The sequence below is a fragment of the Oncorhynchus keta genome, chromosome 17, assembly GCF_023373465.1.
Source record: "Oncorhynchus keta strain PuntledgeMale-10-30-2019 chromosome 17, Oket_V2, whole genome shotgun sequence".
Classification (NCBI taxonomy): Eukaryota; Metazoa; Chordata; class Actinopteri; order Salmoniformes; family Salmonidae; genus Oncorhynchus; species Oncorhynchus keta.
In genome coordinates, this window is record NC_068437.1 from 1,869,280 (window position 1) to 1,887,096 (window position 17,817).

General features: G+C 42.4%; 1 protein-coding gene across 3 annotated transcripts in view; it reads left to right on the forward strand.

Moving 5' to 3' along the window:
- Positions 1–438: 438 nt before the first annotated feature.
- cpt1ab (carnitine palmitoyltransferase 1Ab (liver)) overlaps positions 439–17,817 on the forward strand; it is a 68,558-nt gene continuing 51,179 nt past the window's right edge. For 2 of the 3 annotated variants that reach the window (XM_035790378.2, XM_035790380.2), the window contains exon 1: positions 1,083–1,246. The gene's annotated coding sequence lies outside the window, so the exon portion shown is untranslated. Of the gene's footprint in view, positions 578–1,082; positions 1,247–17,817 lie in introns of those variants that run through there. The other variant, XM_035790379.2, reaches the window with a different exon arrangement.

A 17,817-nucleotide genomic window follows, 5' to 3' on the forward strand; every position in this document is an offset into this window, starting at 1 on the left:
CAAGCCAAATTAAACAGGCATATTAATATAATTAATATTAATTCGGAGGGCAGAAATATTCAATATTAAAGCATTAGACATCTCACTAACGGCTTTAGTCAAACAAAAGTTTATTTAAATCTGAGCTGGTTCTTTAGCAGATTAGTAAGAATGTCTCACCCCATGGTCAATAATGGCCCTTTTCCCTTTATTCCAATTACAAGCTCTCACTTTCAGTTATTTCGTTATCCAAAATATCATTAAAAAAAAATTAAAAAACAAGCCATAGAAAGTTGTTTGACATTTCAGTTTAATCCACCAGAAAATACCGAACAAATATTACAACAAACATTATGGTTAAACTCAAATATACTAATTGGTATAACATTTTAAAAAAGGTACTATCTTTGTAAATACTTTAATAAATAGGACCGGTGGAATTATGTCACACATGCAGCTAACAAAAATATATGGAAATGTCTGCTCTGCCCAAAATGGCAACCAACTAATTGCAGCATTACCGCAAAAATAGAAGAGGAACGCGGAAGGGGGAGAAGTAAGGAACTTGTCTGTCGGACCTGTATTAAAGAAAATTGTGGTGAGTACAATAGTATACTAGTTTCATGTAAGGACCAGAAAATCCCAGCTGTGCCAAATAGATAGCCAAATAGTTGGGAAGAGATTTGCGATGTACCGATTCCATGGCACATGTTTATGAACTGAATTGACCGCTGCGCCACTCGGGAGCCCTTGATGACAGCTTTGATGCCTAGCAATCAACAAATGTACATTGTTTAAAGCACACTTATGCCTCAGTCACAAATGACAGCTCCAATAAGCACTTCATGGTGATCGACGTGAACTAAAGGCTTGTAGAATCATGACTCTTTCGAGTTTTCAGTTAATCGTTCGCTGATAAGGGGTCCTGCGTGCTCTGGGCATTACTGACTCAAATGAACGAAATGAGTCGAAACATTCGTTCTCTTGACTGAACGAGTCGAAAAGATCCGAGTCAGTAAAAAGAGCCGAACTTCCCATCAATTGTGTCCGTTTGGCCTCTCCAAAGAAGAAGTAAAAAGAAGAGCTAATGTGACGTTTCAAACTGGGCGGTCTCTACAAGTCCTCACTTTCCATTCATACGGCGCCTTGCAACTGTCAACGCCGAGGGAGGTCTAAACCAAGCCTCACAACCTTGGACACGTTCAAAGAAAGTCCTCTTTTACATTTTGCGTTGCTAATATACACTACACGTTTGGAGAAAGGGCTGGTGAGTAAAATCATACTTTGTTTGAGTCTGTTTTGTTTTGTTCGATTATAGCAGTTTTCGAAGTGTGACTGCAGTCAAACAATAAAGTAAAAATTGGCTATATCGTTAAAACACACAAAAAAATGTTTTTTGGTCTTAATGTAAGGTTGGGGTTAGGCATAACTTTAGCAGTGTGGTTAAGAGAAACTGTAGAAATAGGCGGGGTTTAGTCATTATTATGACTCTGTGGCTGTGGTAACTAGTGACGACCCCGCTACGGGGGAATCTCTGACGTTACATTTTGTATTCAGTCTTCAGCGTAGTGAAATGGTCATACAAAAATATTTTACTACTATGATGCGTTTGTAAAGAAGACAATCGCCTATAGACCTAAATTCGCAATGAGCCATAGGTGTTTATGAAACTGCAGTGTTTATAAACCAAGTTTAAGTTAAATACTTAGATCTAGTATTTTGACCTTTGTTTGCACTTACTCCTGGGTCATAACTACCATATATGACACTTGAATAAAATCATGTTGTTTGTGGATGTGTTCACGCAGGGCTCATCTGCGAAAGAGACCATGGTCTCATCATGACTCCCTAGAAATTTTAAACAAATAAATATATATATATGACTCTCTCTCCAATGTAAGGATTCTGTGTTGAAAAGACACTATTTGGATATAAATACAGTAGGCCTACCATTCATGTAATGGCATTTTGACAGCAAGAGGACACAATCTTGTTTCACAACAAAACCAGGTTTCCTATCAATGAATTTGCTGAACTGTTGTTGGGATCATTACACTGCTACTGGGCAGGAGTCCAAATAAGAGGTCATTCATTCTCTAACAGTCTCATTGGCAAATACTTTATTATTCCCCAAGTTTGTTTACATTTTTAGCTGCAAAGCTATTGTCTAAACGTTGCTACAATGTCAAAGGGGACACCTGCCCTCTGTACACATGTAACCTCCAAATAGAGCAGAGGAAGGTCAGAGAGAGTACAGTACAGGTGTGTGTCCTTTGAGGGCCTTATGCAAGGCATTGATAAATCATTAGGCACTGCATTAGATTATCTAGCTTTATACCTTCTTACATTGACTAAAGTTAATTTAGGTTGACTCAGAAACACTTAATTATAGCCTATTCCAATCATAGGGAAATGCTGACCCCATTTTACTCCAAGTGGCCTGTAATTCAACCCCAGAGAAACATATCCAATAATATTTCCCATGTGAGGTATTTTAAGATACAAATGTGTATTATGTGCGTGAATGAGTAAAAGAAGAAAACTATAGCTCATGATGAGAACATATTTTTCTTTCGTTTTAGTTTAAACAAACAAGATTGCGATTACATTTGAATGGATCCCGTTTCTATGCAGTTATTCCATCACATAATACTATTTACTTTATTATCGTGGCTTATTACACGTTCACCCAAGTATAATAATAAACAACGTAGCCTATTATCGCAGTATATCGAGTATAATGGCTATAATGTAGCGAGTTATTCGTTGTCGTTTGCCTAGAATTCGACCGCAACAGCTCTACGACCTTTCCCCCAGTTTCCAGTAGCACAGTCATGTGATCACGGGAACCCATCTGGGGGAAGGGAAAGTGGCTGGTGAAACACAAGCTGAATGGAAACACAACAGCGTCGTTGCTGGCTGCCTTAGGTACCGAGAAATATGTCCTTCATAAGCTGACTACACAGTCAATGCGCGCATGATGATTTTGTCCATCCACACCAGAGGCGATCATGACACGCAGGTTAAAATATCGAAACCAATTGTGAACCAACGATACTAATTTGGGGGCATACCGAAAACCACATTTAACATTAATGGCCATTAAGATAGCTTGCTTTTTCTAGCCACTTTGTCCTGGGAGATGAACTGAGCTGACACGGTAAAAAATCGGTCGTTCTGCCCATGAACAAGGCAGTTAACCCACTGTTCCCCGGTAGACCATCATTGTAAATAAGAATTCGTTATTTAACTGACTTGCCTAGTTAAATAAAGCTTGAATAAAAAATAATAATAAATGAAAAATAAAAAATGAACACAGTACCAGTCAACATTTGGACACACCTACTCATTCCAGGGTTTTAATTGATTTGTATTATTTGCTACATTGTAGAATAATAATGAAGACATCTAACTATAACATAACACATGGAATCATGTAGTAACCAAAAAAGTGTTAAACAAATCAAAATCTATTTTATATTTGAGATTCTTCAATGTAGCCAACCTTTGTCTTGATTGACAGCTTTGCACACTCTTGGCATTTTCTCAACAAGCTTTGTGAGATAGTCACCTGGAATGCATTTCAATTAACAGGCGTGCCTTGTTAAAAGTTAATTTGTGGAATTTATTTCCTTCTTAATGTGTTTGAGCCAATCAGTTGTGTTGTGACAAGGAAGGGGTGGTATACAGAAGATAGCCCGATTTGTTGAAAGGCCAAGTCCACATAATGGCAAGAACAGCTCAAATAAGCATGACAGTCCATTATTACTTTACGGCATGAAGGTTAGTCAATCCGTAAAATTTCAAGAACTTTGAATACTTCTTCAAGTGCAGTCGAAAAAACCATCAAGCATTATGATGAAACTGGCTCTCATGAGGATCGCCACAGGCAAGGAAGACAGAGTTACCTCTGCTGTAGAGGACAAGTTCGTTAGAGTTACCAGCCTCAGAAATTGCAGCCCAAATAAATGCTTCACAGAGTTCAAGTAACAGACACATTGCAACATCAACTGTTCAGAGGAGACTGCGAGAATCAGGCCTTCATGGTCGAATTGCTGCAAAGAAACCACTACTAAAGGACACCAATAATAAGAAGAGACTTGCTTGTGCCAAGAAACATGAGCAATGGACATTAGACCAGTGGAAATCTGTCCTTTGGACTGATGAGTCCAAATGTGAGATTTTTGGTTCCATCCGCCGTGTCTTTATGAGACACAGAGTAGGTGAGTGGATGATCTCCGCATGTGTATTTCCCACTGTGAAGCATGGAGGAGGAGGTTTGATGGTGTGGGGGTGCTTTGCTGGTGACACTGTCTGTCATTTATTTAGAATTCAAGGCATACTACAGCATTCTGCAGCAATACGCCCATCCCATCTGGTTTGCGCTTAGTGGGACTATCATTTGTTTGTCAACAGGACAATGACCCAACACACCTCCAGGCTGTGTAAGGGCTATTTAGGCAAGAATGAGAGATGGATTGATGGAGTGCTGCATCAGATGGCCTGGCCTCCACAATCACCTGACCTCAACCCAATTGAGATGGTTTGGGATGAGTTGGACCGCAGAGTGAAGGAAAAGCAGCCAACGTGCTCAGCATATGTGGAACTCCTTCAAGACTTTTGGAAAAGCATTCCAGGTGAAGCTGGTTGAGAAAATGCCAAGAGAGCTGTCATCAAGGCAAAGCGGTGGCTACTTTGATGAATCTAAAATCTAAAATATATTTTGATTTATTGGCTTAGAATGTTCACATGTACACTATATTTTGTTTCCAATGTTTATTGAAAACATAAATAAATTTGCACAATGAGCACTTGTCTCTCAAATACATCTAGCTAGAGGATTTTAGCCATGTTAATATAGATGTGTCATCAGTCAAAACAACTCAAAACAAGACATGTTATCAAGATCAACATTTTTAAATGTAACCTTTTATTTAACTAGGCAAGTCAGTTAAGAACAAATTCTAATTTACAATGACGGCCTACTCTGGCCAAATCCGGACGACGCTGGGCCAATTGTGGCCGCCCTATGGGACTCCCAATCCCAGCCAGACGTGATACAGCCTGGATTCGTACCAGGCATTATAGTGACACCTCTCGCACTGAGATGCAGTGCCTTAGACCGTTGGCCACTCGGGAGCCCAGATAACACGATAAGATAAAACGAGCCACTTACAATTCCCCACATGGCAGTTTCTAGTCATTGTTGCTAGCTATCTGGCCATCCAGAATCACAACAACACACATCCTCCTGCCCCATTGAAGCGTGCACATCGTTTGAATCAAAATGCAGACATTTTGTCTCGAACATGTGAACTTTCATGTGCCTTAATAACAAACTTGTATGCTATCTGTAAATACAAATACAATTATTAAATTATGAGCTTTGTTGGTTAAGCCACAGAAAAAGTTAGCATCCTTTCAACTAGCCATGATTGTCTGAGATAATGAGTGAGCTGGACATGCCGAGAGAAGATTGGTCTACCATATTGAATGTTGTCTGTCTATTTGAGCTTGTCAGTCTGTGTTGTGAATCCTGTCGAATGCGGCTTTAACCTTTTTGGGATAGGGGGCAGCATTTTCACTTTTGGATGAATAGCTTGCCCAGAGTGAACTGCCTCCTACTCTGCCCCAGATGGTAATATATGCATGTTATTATTAGTATTGGATAGAAAACACTCTGAAGTTTCTAAAACTGTTTGAATGATGTCTGTTAGTATAACAGAACTCATATGGCAGGCGAAAACCTGAGAAAGAATCCAACCAGGATGTGGGGTTTGTAGTTTTTCAAAGCTTGGCCTACCGTATACACAGTGTCTATGGAGTCAAGCTGCACTTCCTATGGCTTCCACTAGATGTCAACCGTCTTTAGAAACTTGTTTCAGGCTTCTGCTATAAAGGAGGGGGGAATGGAAGCTGAATGAGTCATGGGTCTAGCAGAGTGTCTCAGGCTCGTGACGCGCGCTCCCGACAGAGTTAGCTCTCCGGAAGTGCCCCAGGTTTTGAAAGCGCTGCGTTCCAATGACTCCCTATTCAGCTGTGAATGTACCATCAACGAGCTTACGCTTTCTACGTATTCCCCAAGGTGTCTACAGCATTGTGACGTAGTTTTACGTATTTCTGTTGAAGAATAGCCGTAGGCAGCCACATTGCGTAAGTGGTCACATGGTGGCTCCGAGAGAGATTCTCGCGTAAAATAAAGAGGTAGCCATTACTCCAATCGGTCAGAGTGAAAAACGAATTGGCCCGACTGATATATTATCGAATAGATATTAGAAAAACACCTTGATGATGGATTCTAAACAACGTTTGCCATGTTTCTGTCTGCGTTGTGGTGACCGCAATTTCCGGGCGATTTCTCAGCCAAACATGAAGAACAAACGAAGCTATTTCGCTTACAAAAATTATCTTTTGGGAAAAAATGAACTTTGGCTGTCTACCTGGGAGTCTCGTGAGTGAAAACATCCGAAGTTCATCAAAGGTAAACGATTGAATTTGATTGCTTTCTGATTTCCGTGACAAGTTTGCCTGCTAGCAAGGCATAATGCTATGCTAGGCTATGATAAACTTACACAAATGCTTGTCTAGCGTTGGCTGTAAAGCTTATTTTGAACATCTGAGATGACAGGGTGATTAACAAAAGGCTAAGCTGTGTTCCAATATATTTCACTTGTGATTTTCATGAATAGGAAGATTTTCTAGGAAGATTTATGTCCGTTGCGTTATGCTAATTAGTGTCAGATGACGATAACGGTCCCGTTCACAGGCTGGGCGTCACTACAGGTTAAGGAAAAGTCTATCTTTAATTCTGTGAATAACACTTGTATTTTTTATCAATGCTTATTATGAATATTTCTGCAAAATCACCAGATATTTTGGAATCAAAATATTACTGCACGTTACGCGCCAATGTAAACTGAGATTTTTGGATATAAATATGCACATTATCGAACAAAACATACATGTATTGTGTAACATGATGTCCTATGACTGTCATCTGATGAAGATCATCAAATGTTAGTGATTAATTTTATCTCTATTTCTGCTTTTTGTGACTCCTATCTTTGGCTGACAAAATGGCTGTGTGTTTTTTTTAACTTGGCTATGACCTAACATAATCATATGTTGTGCTTTCGCTGTAAAGCATTTTTGAAATCGGACACGATAGGTAGATTAACAAGATGTTTATCTTTCATTTGCTGTATTGGACTTTGTGAAAGTTACATATTTGTAAAAAAAATATTTTAGAATTTCGCACGCTGCCTTTTCAGCGGAATGTTTTCGAGGGGTTCCGCTAGCGGAACGCCTGCCCTAGAAAGGTTTTGTGTAATGCAGCTTCATAAGTGTTGCTCTCCATTTTCTGGAGGATCGAGTTTTGAAATCAGTGGAATTAGAGTATGATAGCTAAAGAGATGGAGAAAACAGCTGTCTCCGGATTATATCTTCAAACTAAGTGCAACCGTGGTATGGCATTCCTGATAGGGAGACGCATCCATAATACATGTTGATGTATACAGGTAAGGTAGTCTAGCATTAGCTAGCTTCCTTTTCAGATATTACACCTTTCTAATTTTGACATAAAGTGGTTTCATTTCAAGCTAAAGTGTATTGTTAGCTAGCTAGCTAACGTTAGCTGGTTGGCTCCCGAGCTGACATTATTATTTGATTCCCAGAGCCGTTTGCTTTTCTAGTTAGAGCCTAATGTTAGCTACCTAACATTGGACCTGGTTGGTTAGCTCCCAGCACTCTTGTTGTTTAACTAGCTAATGTTAGCTGGCTGGCACGTTAGCTAACGTTACGTGATGTGTGATCTTAAATGTTGTTTACCTAGCTAGGTTCCTTGTTTAGTTATATGTCCTAAGCTAAAGTGTACTGTTAGCTAGCTAGCTAACGTTAGCTGGCTGGCTCCCTAGCAGACGTTATTATTTGTTACCCAGAGCTGTTAGAGCCTCATGTTAGGAAGTGTTGCACTTAGACAGTGTTGGCACTTTGTTCATTGTTGTTTAACTATCTAACGTTAGCAGGCTGGCTCGTTAGCTAACGTTACGTGTGTACAACACCTGTTGAATATGGCCGGTGTCAGTAAACATCTGCAAAAGGTCATAATGAAATTGTTGCCAGCAGGGCTGGTTAGGAGTGTTTTCATGTTATCCAGAGGTAAAGAAATTATCACCCAGAGCATCAAGTGTGTGCTCTGAGCAAAACGAGATGGGTGGGGCTAAAGCTTAATAGGGTGTGAATGATGCTGAATGGTTGTAGACAAAGAGAAGCTCTTCACTAGATACCAAAACATTCAAAGACGATTTTCTGAAAAGTGAGTTCAACTTTCAAAGCAGAATTACTTTCCCATTGTTTCTCAAATGCAGTGTATATACCATTTTGTAGCTCCGAGTCTCTACTTTTATCCAATGTAAAAAAAATATATTTAAAAAATCACATTTTGCTATATAAGACCGAATCCAGGTGGTGAGTTACATAGTGGTAGTTAATTAAATTAATGGAATCATTACTCCTGGCTAGCCAGCTAACACACATACAGTGCAGATAAATTCTTAAAATGTCTTATTCTACACTTTTATCACAGCACTGGCAAACCATGGTTGACCAACTCCCTGACCAAAATGGCTGACCTATAGAGGTCAGTGGGGTGGGCCATGTTCTAACAAATAATGGTATCATATTCAGTCACATGCAATGCCACTTTGTAAAGATATGGAACATTATTTGTCTCTGAATCCCAGACACACTAACATGCATACACGGCAATGTTATGTGTAACATGTCATACCAGTACAAATGGATGTCTTGTAGCATGCTTGCTCCACATCAATTGACGTTCTCTCTGTGACCTCTGTTCAATTATTAGCTAGTTGTATTGTAAGATGTGGCATACACTTTTCAAATCAATTCAGATAGTTTAGGCTAATAGTAGCAGTCTGCATCTTATTTCAACCCTTTGTCGTTAGCTTTTCCCAACTGCATGTCTTTCAAGAGAGCTTGCGAGTGTCAGGTTTCAGGAACGAGACAAGTTGTTATAGTAATGTGGGACTGTAATCGAATAACTTTTATTTTGATAGTGGACGCTGTGGCGCTGACTATAAAGAGCAGGGGTTTCTGGGATAGCTTCAGTTTAGAGTTCGGTGTCGTAGCATGTGCCAGCGCTCTGATCATGTGCTTTATCCTTATTTTATTTGTCCCCTGAAGATGTGTGGTTGCTCTTATTGAACCTTCGAGTCTATATCTGAAGTCGCAGTGTCCATGGATTGTCATTCTTTACCCCGGCCTTACAGTAGCTGAACGGTCTTTCTCATGCGCTATGAGACATGAATATCAAGTACTGTAAATAGAAAATAAAACAGAGATTCCAATGTGTATGGTTATAGCCTAGGCCTGTAGGCCTAGTGTTCCCCCAAATGCATTTAGCAATGGCGAGCCGCTGCTTTGGTCCAGGGTAGGCCATTGGTCCAGGGTAGGCCATCATTGTAAAGATGAATTTGTTCTTAACTGACTTGCCTAGTTAAATAAAGGTTAAATAAAAAAAATGATTTGTCTCACTCCCTCCTACAAAAACAAACAGCTAACTATACCCATCGAAACAGATGAAGAATTATTTGAAACCTGTTTGACTAAATTGCATATAGTGTCATCTTTGCAATCTTTTACTTTCAACATCCTAAATAAATAAACAATAGTTTATGATGCATTGAATCTGTAAACTGTTGTGCCACATACAGTACTTAGACGTCTTACCGTCTATAAAAGTAATCTGATTATGGGTCTTGAAGTGTAACCTATATAGTCTTTATGGTTATAATCTGACCCATCTATGATCATATTCATGAATATCTTTTATGCACTCTATCCTGTCTGATTATCCATCAGTCTGACATAGAGTGCATTCGAAAAGTATTTACACCCCTTGACTTTTTCCATATTTTGTTACGTTACAGCCATATTGTAAAATAGATGACATTGTTTCCCCCCTCATCTATCTACACACAATACCCCATAATGAAAAAGCAAAAACAGGTTTTTAGAAAAATTTGCTAATTTATAAACAACAAGTGAAATCACATTTACCTAAGATCCTATCAAGCTCTGTCAGGTTGGATGGAGAGCGTTGCAGCACAGCTATTTTCAGGTCTCTCCAGAGATGTTCGATGAGGTTCAAGTCCGGGCTTTGACTGGGCTACTCAAGGACATTCAGAGACTTGTTCCAAAGCCACTCCTGCATTGTCTTGGCTGTGTGCTTAGGGTCATTGTCCTGTTAGAAGGTGAACCTTTGCCCCAGTCTGAGGTCCTGAGCGCTCTGGAGTGGACAGGTTTTCATCAAGGATCTCCCAGTCCTTGCGCTGAAAAACATCCCCACAGCATGATGCTGCCACCAACATGATTCACCATAGGGATGTTGCCAGGTTTCCTCCAGACGTGGAGCATGGCTTTCAGGCCAAAGAGTTCAATCAATCTTGGTTTCATCAGACCAGAGAATCTAGTTTCTCATGGTCTGTCCTTCAGGTGCCTTTTGGCAAACGCCAAGCGGGCTGTCATGTGCCTTGTTTCCGAAGAGTGGCATCCGTCTGGCCTCTCTACCATAAAGACCTGATTGGTGGATTGCTGCAGAGATATTTGTCCTTCTGGATGGTTCTCCCATCTCCACAGAGGAACTCTAGAGCTCTGTCAGAATGACCATCAGGTTCTTGGTCACCTCCCTGACCAAGGCCCTTCTCCCCCGATTGCTCAGTTTGCCGGGGCGGACAATTCTTGGAAGAGTTTTGGTGGTTCCAAACCTCTTCCATTTAAGAATGATACTGTGTTTTTGGGAACCTTCAATACTGCAGAAATGTTTTGGTACCCTTCCCCAGATCTGTGCCTAAACACAATCCTGTCTCAGAGCTCTGCGGACAAGTCCTTCGGCCTCTTGGCTTGGTTTTTGCTCTGACATGCACTGTCAACTTTGGGACCTTATATAGACAGGTGTGTGCCTTTCTAAATCATGTCTAATCAATTGAATTTACCACAGGTGGACTCCAATCAAGTTGTAGAAACATCTCAAGGATAATAAATGGAAACAGGATGCATGTGAACTCAATTTTGAGTCTCAAAGCAAATAGTCTGAATGCTTATGTAAATAAAGTATTTATGTCTTTATTTGTAATAAATTAGGCAAAAATGTATAGAAATCAGTTTTTGCTTTGTCATTATGGGGTATTGTGTGTAGATTGAAGATTGATGAGGATTTTTTTATATACGTTTTAGAATAAGACTGTAACGTTACAAAATTTGGAAAAGTCAAGGGGTCTAATACTTTATGAATGCACTGTACATATGCACTGTACATATGCACACCATGAACTGTGTGTGTGTGTGTGTGTGTGTGTGTGTGTGTGTGTGTGTGTGTGTGTGTGTGTGTGTGTGTGTGTGTGTGTGTGTGTGTGTGTGTGTGTGTGTGTGTGTGTGTGTGTGTGTGTGTAATGGGAGGCCTGCAACTGTGTCACACAATTCATTATGGAAACTCCCAAGAGGTGATTATTAGGTAGACCGTATGTGTGTGGTTGAGAAAAAGCAAGTAATGAAGACAGAGACTGAGCGGGAGAGAGAGATGATGTTCCGGACCAATTGTATCCTATTTGTTGCCCTCCTCTCTCTCTCTCTCTCTCTCTCTCTCTCTCTCTTAGTCTGTTCCTCTAGGTCAGTGAAAGCAAGGGAGCTGATGTGGAGAGTCAGGGCTCAGCAGCAGAAGGCAGGGGGGAAGAGGAGTTAGAGATGATAGGAGGGATAGAGATGTTGAGCGAGGAGGAAGAGAAGGTAGAAGTGGAGGGAGAGGAGAGTGGATGGAGAGAGGAAGAGGAAGAGGGAGAGCACAATCGAGAGGAGAGCCTACATATCCATGGAGTGTGTCTGCCCCAAGTCCCACTGTTTTTTCATTGGATTTTTTCTCTGAATCTTTCTCAATCTAATACTTGTTACATTTACTAAATCTTATAGGGAAATTGTTATTTTTTGTTGTCTCTGTTTTTGTGTTTTGTATGTTTTCTCTTTATCTGTCTATCTGATACTTCACTGAAGTATCAGGAGTTTTGTCAAAATAAGCTACTCCTACTACCTCTATTTTGTGCACCAGGTGGGAGCCCCCACCATTGAGATGTCCAAGGTTGATACAGTTATTTCTCTGCTGACTGGGCGGGCGTTGGAATGGGCTACGGCCGTCTGGCAGAGGAGGAGCTGGATTCGTATCAGGAGTTCATGGCTCTGTTCAGAAGTATCTTCGATCATCCATCGGAGGAGGGCAGAGAGGGGGGTGAGCGCCTACTCCAATTACGGCAGGAAGACCAGACTGCTGCTGAGTACGCACTCACCTTCCGGACAGTAGCAGCATCCAGCAGATGGAATGAGCCGGCGCTTTGTACGCTCTTCCAAAGAGGTCTGCGTGAGGAGGTTCAGACGGAACTGGTCTGTTGAGACGACAACCTCTCCTTGGACACACTCATCGCGATGGCCATCCATCTGGATAACCTACTTCGGGAGCGTCCCTCTGTGAACACTTTGGATCAGAGCCTGAACCCATGGAGGTAGGGGTCACACGTCTCCCCGAGGCGGAATGACGCAGATGGAGACAGCTGGGGCTCTGTCTCTATTGTGGTCAAAGAGGGCACTAGCTCCAGCCGTGTCCGGTACATCCCAACTGAGGATTCGACAAGCGCATAGGAAGGTCACGTGATCTTCCACATGCAGGCGTGAGTATCCCCTCTTCATCACTTTCTGCCAAACCCTTTTTGGTGTCGATCACACTAGTTGACTGTCCCTCATGTACTGTTTCTACAGCATTAGTGGATTCCGGTTCCGTGGGGAACTGTATTGACCAGACCCTTGCCTCCTCTCTTAACATCACCTCATACTGGCTCTCCTCTCCTTTTCCGGTTCAAGCCCTCGACAATCGGGCATTAGGTTCCGGGACCATCATACACATCACCAGACCACTCACCCTCACCATGGAGTCCATCCATCAGGAGAACATTCCCTTCATCACCAGTGCACCAGCTCACAAGATCATTTTAGGCCTCCCTTAGCTTCAACGCCATAACTCCACCATCTCATGGTCAAGGATGAAAATCACGGGCTAGGCACCCGAATGCTGGAGGACCTGCTTTCCCGTTGCCTGTGGTTCCACGTCAGAGTCCTGTAGTTGCCCTTCAACCCAACATCCTGGAGGTATACCAGGACCTGCGGGAGGTATTTTCTGAAACCTGTGCCACCTCTCTCACCCATCATGGCCCCTGGGACTGTGCCATCGACCTGCCCCAGTGCAGACGCATCTACCCTCTGTCGGTGGCTGGAACAAAAGCCATGGAGGAGTACATCCATGAGGCGCTCCAACAAGGTTTTTTCTGCATGTCCACTTCTCCTGCATCTGCAGCCTTCTGCTTCGTGGCCAGGAAGGATGGAGGGTTACGCCCGTGTATTGTTTACGCCCATGTATTGACTACAGAGGACAATGAGATCACCACCAAGTACCGTTACCCTCTGCCGGCAGCTATCAAACAGCTCTGTGGGGCCCGATTCTTTACCAAATTGGACATGCGGAGTGCATACAATCTCATCTGCATCCGGGAGGGGGATGAATGGAAGACAGCTTTTAGCACAATGTCTGGTCACTAGGAGTACTTGGTGATGCCATTTGGCTTAGCCAATGCTCCGTCCGTGTTCCAGGCATTCCTCAATGAGGTGTTCTGGGACATGCTCGGGCTCCAGGTGCTTGTGTATATCGACAACCTCCTGGTCTACATGACTACCTTGAAGGATCACATCACTCACGTCCGAGTAGTCCTGGAATGCCTCCTGGCTAACCAACTGTTTGTCAAGGTTGAGAAGTGCCAGTTTCATCAGGAGGTTGTCTCCTTCCGAGGCTACCAAATCAGCCTGCAAGGAGTGAAAATGGACATCAAGAAGGTAGGTGCGGTCAGGTCATGGCCAGTCCCAACCACCATAAAGGGGTACAACGGTTTTTGGGGTTTCATCAGGAACTTCAGCTCCATCGCCGCTCCTATCACCGCTCTCCTCAAGGGTGGTCCCCGTAGGTTGATGTGGAGTCCAGCATCTGATGAGGCCTTCGGTATCCTTAAGGGACGTTTGACCGTTTCACACCCAGATCCCATGTGGTGGAGGTGGATGCTTCAGAGGTGGGCGTGGAGGCAGTTTTGTCTCAACGACAAGGCAATCCACAAAAATTGTATCTGTGCATATTACTTTAAGAAACTGTCCCCTACAGAGAGGAATTATGACGTCGGCGATTGAGGGCACCAAGGACTCATTCGTCGTCCTCACCGACCATCGGAACCTGTACATGCAGACAGCGAGGAGGCTGAATCTGCGCCAAGCAAGGTGGGGCCTATTATTTACAAGATTTGACTTCACGCTGACCTATCGCCCAGGCTCAAAGAACACCAAAGCCGTTGTCCCATCTCTACAATTCGGGAGAGGATCCTGTCCAGAGTTCACCCATAATCCCTAACTCTCAAGTTGTAGCCTCTGTGGTCTGGGACGTAGATGTTGACATTAGCCAGGCTCTGGAGAGGGAGCCTGCACCCACTACCTGTCCTCCTGAGCACATCTACATTCCCACGGGGATAAGGGATCGGCTGCTGACCTGGGCACACACAGCTGTCGTTGCTGGACATCCAGGTATTTCTCGTACTACTCAATCTATCTCTGAGAAGTAATCGTGGCCTACCTTGGCGCAGGACGTTATTCGCTACGTCAACTCCTGTTCCGTGTATGCTCAAACCAAATCTCCCCCTGCACGCTCCAGCATGGCCACTTCTTCCCCTTCCCATGCCTCAGTATCCCTGGACTCATCTATGCATTGACTTTGTCACTAATCTTGCCTCTGACGGTTTCACCACCATTTTGGTGGTTGTGGATAGATTTTCCAAATCCTGTTTCTTCCCTCTCTCTGTTCTTCCTTCTGCTCTCCATGTTTCTGAGGCACTATTTCAGCAGGTCTTCTGACATTAAGGACTACCGGAGGACATCGTCTCTGAACGTGGCCCCCAATTACGGGAATGGAGAGCCATGGTGGAGAAGCTCGGGGTCACTGTCAGCCTCACTTCCGGGTATAGGCCTCAGTCTAATGGGCAGGTGAAGGGGATGAACCAGGAGCTGGGGAGGTTCCTGAAGAGTCACTGCCAGGACCAGCAGGGAGAGTGGGCCTGATTTCTTCCATGGTCGGAGTACGCCTAAAATTCGTTAATTCACTCCTCCACCGGGCTGGGATCTTTTATTTTATTTAATCTCATGAAACATGGGACCAACATTTGATCTTGCATTTATATATTTGTGTAGCTTATATTTTTAAGTGAAGCTTAAAAAAATGGACTAGAATTGCAGTAGTGCTGGGTGGTATACCGTATTTTACGATATACCGGTATTGATGCATGGACCGGTTAGGGTTTTTACATGACCTATTTACATTTTTCTTTAATTAAAATGGAAATGAATTACTTAAAAATCATACAATGTGATTTTCTGGATTTTTGTTTTAGTTTCCGTCTCTCACAGTTGAAGTGTACCTATGATTAAAAAATTACAGACCTCTACATGCTTTGTAAGTAGGACCTGCAAAATCTGCAGTGTATCATATACTTGTTCTCCCCACTGTATATATGTCTATATATGGAAAATATGCATTTAAAAATATTAACCAATCGATGGGTCGAATGAACAGACGACTTTCGGTCGATGGGACAGACACAGAATATGCAAATAATTAATATGTTAGCTACATGAGAAAACAGTTAATGTAACAGTTAATGTAGCCAAAGATTATAGGGTCCCCTAAAACACTTATTAACACTTTGGTTCCTACCCTGTCACAATAACTCTTCCTGATATTTTCCTGATATTTTCAACACTGTATTCAGAGTGCCCACTATTATATTCTATAGAGTATAGAATTAAAATAATCATTCTATTTCCATGATTCCAACACTTCAAGCAGACTGTGTTTGTCTGTTGTTGTGACTTAGATGAAGATCTGATCTAATTTTATGACCAATTTATGCAGAAATCCAGGTAATAACCAAAGGTTTCACATAATTTTTCTTGCCACTGTTTATACGACAAACCCAGAGATCTGTGATAGTAGATAATATTGTAAAACATACTCCACCAATATGTTTTTGGATAAAAGTTTCATGGCCATGTTAACTGAAATATAATGCATAGCATAGTACCTCTAGAACTTTAGACCTTACCTGGGTAATGATCTATGCGATTTACAGGTAATAATTAAATGCCTTGGGCCTTGAGTGAACCTGTAAGGATATGTGATGGTAAAACTTTACATTGTAAAACTACTCAATCATTTACCAACCAGACTGCAAATGAACTGGCATACCTAGCTTTATTAGGCCTGCTTCTCCTCATACCACTGAGTGGGCTAGTAGTAGGTTTAAACTGCTTCAGGTTAAGGCGTAGACCTTAACTATTCTATAAAATGAGATGGAGTTCTATCTAGTGAAATGAGATGTGCCTTCACATACAGTGCATTTGGAAAGTAATTCAGACCCATTTACTTTTTCCACATTGTTTTATGTTACAGCCTCTTTCTAAATTGATAAAATATATTTTTAATCATCAATCGACACACAATACCCCATAATAACAAACAAAAAAAATGGAATTTTTTGGCAAATTTATAAAAAAATGTTTTTAAAAACTGAAGCACCTTTGGCAGTTATAGCCTCAAGTATTTTTGGGTATGACGCTACAAGCTTGGCACACCGGTATTTGGGGAGTTTCTCCCATTCCTCTCTGCAGATCCTCTCAAGCTCTGTCAGGTTGGATGGGGAACGTTGCTGCACAGCAATTTCAGGTCTCTCCAGAGATGTTTGATCGGGTTCAAGTCCGGGCTCTGGCTGGGCCACTGAAGGCCGTTCAGAGACTTGTCCCGAAGCCACTCCTGCGTTGTCTTGGCTGTGTGCTTAGGGTCATTGTCCTGATGGAAGGTGAACCTTCGCCCCAGTCTGAGGTCTTGAGCGCTCTGGAGCAGGTTTTCAACAAGGATCTCTCTGTACTTTGCTCTGTTCATCTTTCCCTCCATCCTGACTAGTCTCCCAGTCCCTGCTGCTGAAAAACATCCCCACAGCTTGATGCTGCTACCACCATGCTTCACTGTAGGGATGGTGCCAGGTTTCACCCAGACATGACACTTGGCATTTAGGCCAATCTTGGTTTCATTAGACCAGAGAATCTTGTTTCTCATGGTCTGAGAGTCTTTAAGTGCCTTTTGGCAAACTCCAAGTGGGCTGTCATGTGCCTTTTACTGAGGAATGGCTTCCGTCTGGCCACTCTACCATAAAGGCCTGATTGGTGGAGTGCTGCAGAGATGGTTGTCCTTCAGGAAGGTTTTCCCCATCTCCACAGAGGAACCCTAGAGCTCTTTCAGTGCCCTGACCAAGGCCATTCTCCCCCGATTGCTCAGTTTGGCCAGGTGGCCAGTTCTAGGAAGAGTCTTTGTGGTTCCAAACCTTTTCCATTTAAGATTGATGGGGTCCACTGTGTTATTTTTTTTATTTAACTAGACAAGTCAGTTAATAATAATTCTTACTTTCCGCCCTATGGGACTCCCAATCACGGCCTGTTGTGAAACAGCCTGGATTCGAACCAGGGTATCTGTAGTGCAGTGCCTTAGAACGTTGCGCCACTTAGGACCTTCAATGCTACAGAAATGTTTTGGTACCCTTCCCCAGCTCTGTGCCTCGAAACACACCTGTCTCGGAGCTCTATGGACAATTCCTTCAACCTCATGGCTTGGTGTTTGCTCTGACATGCACTGTAAAA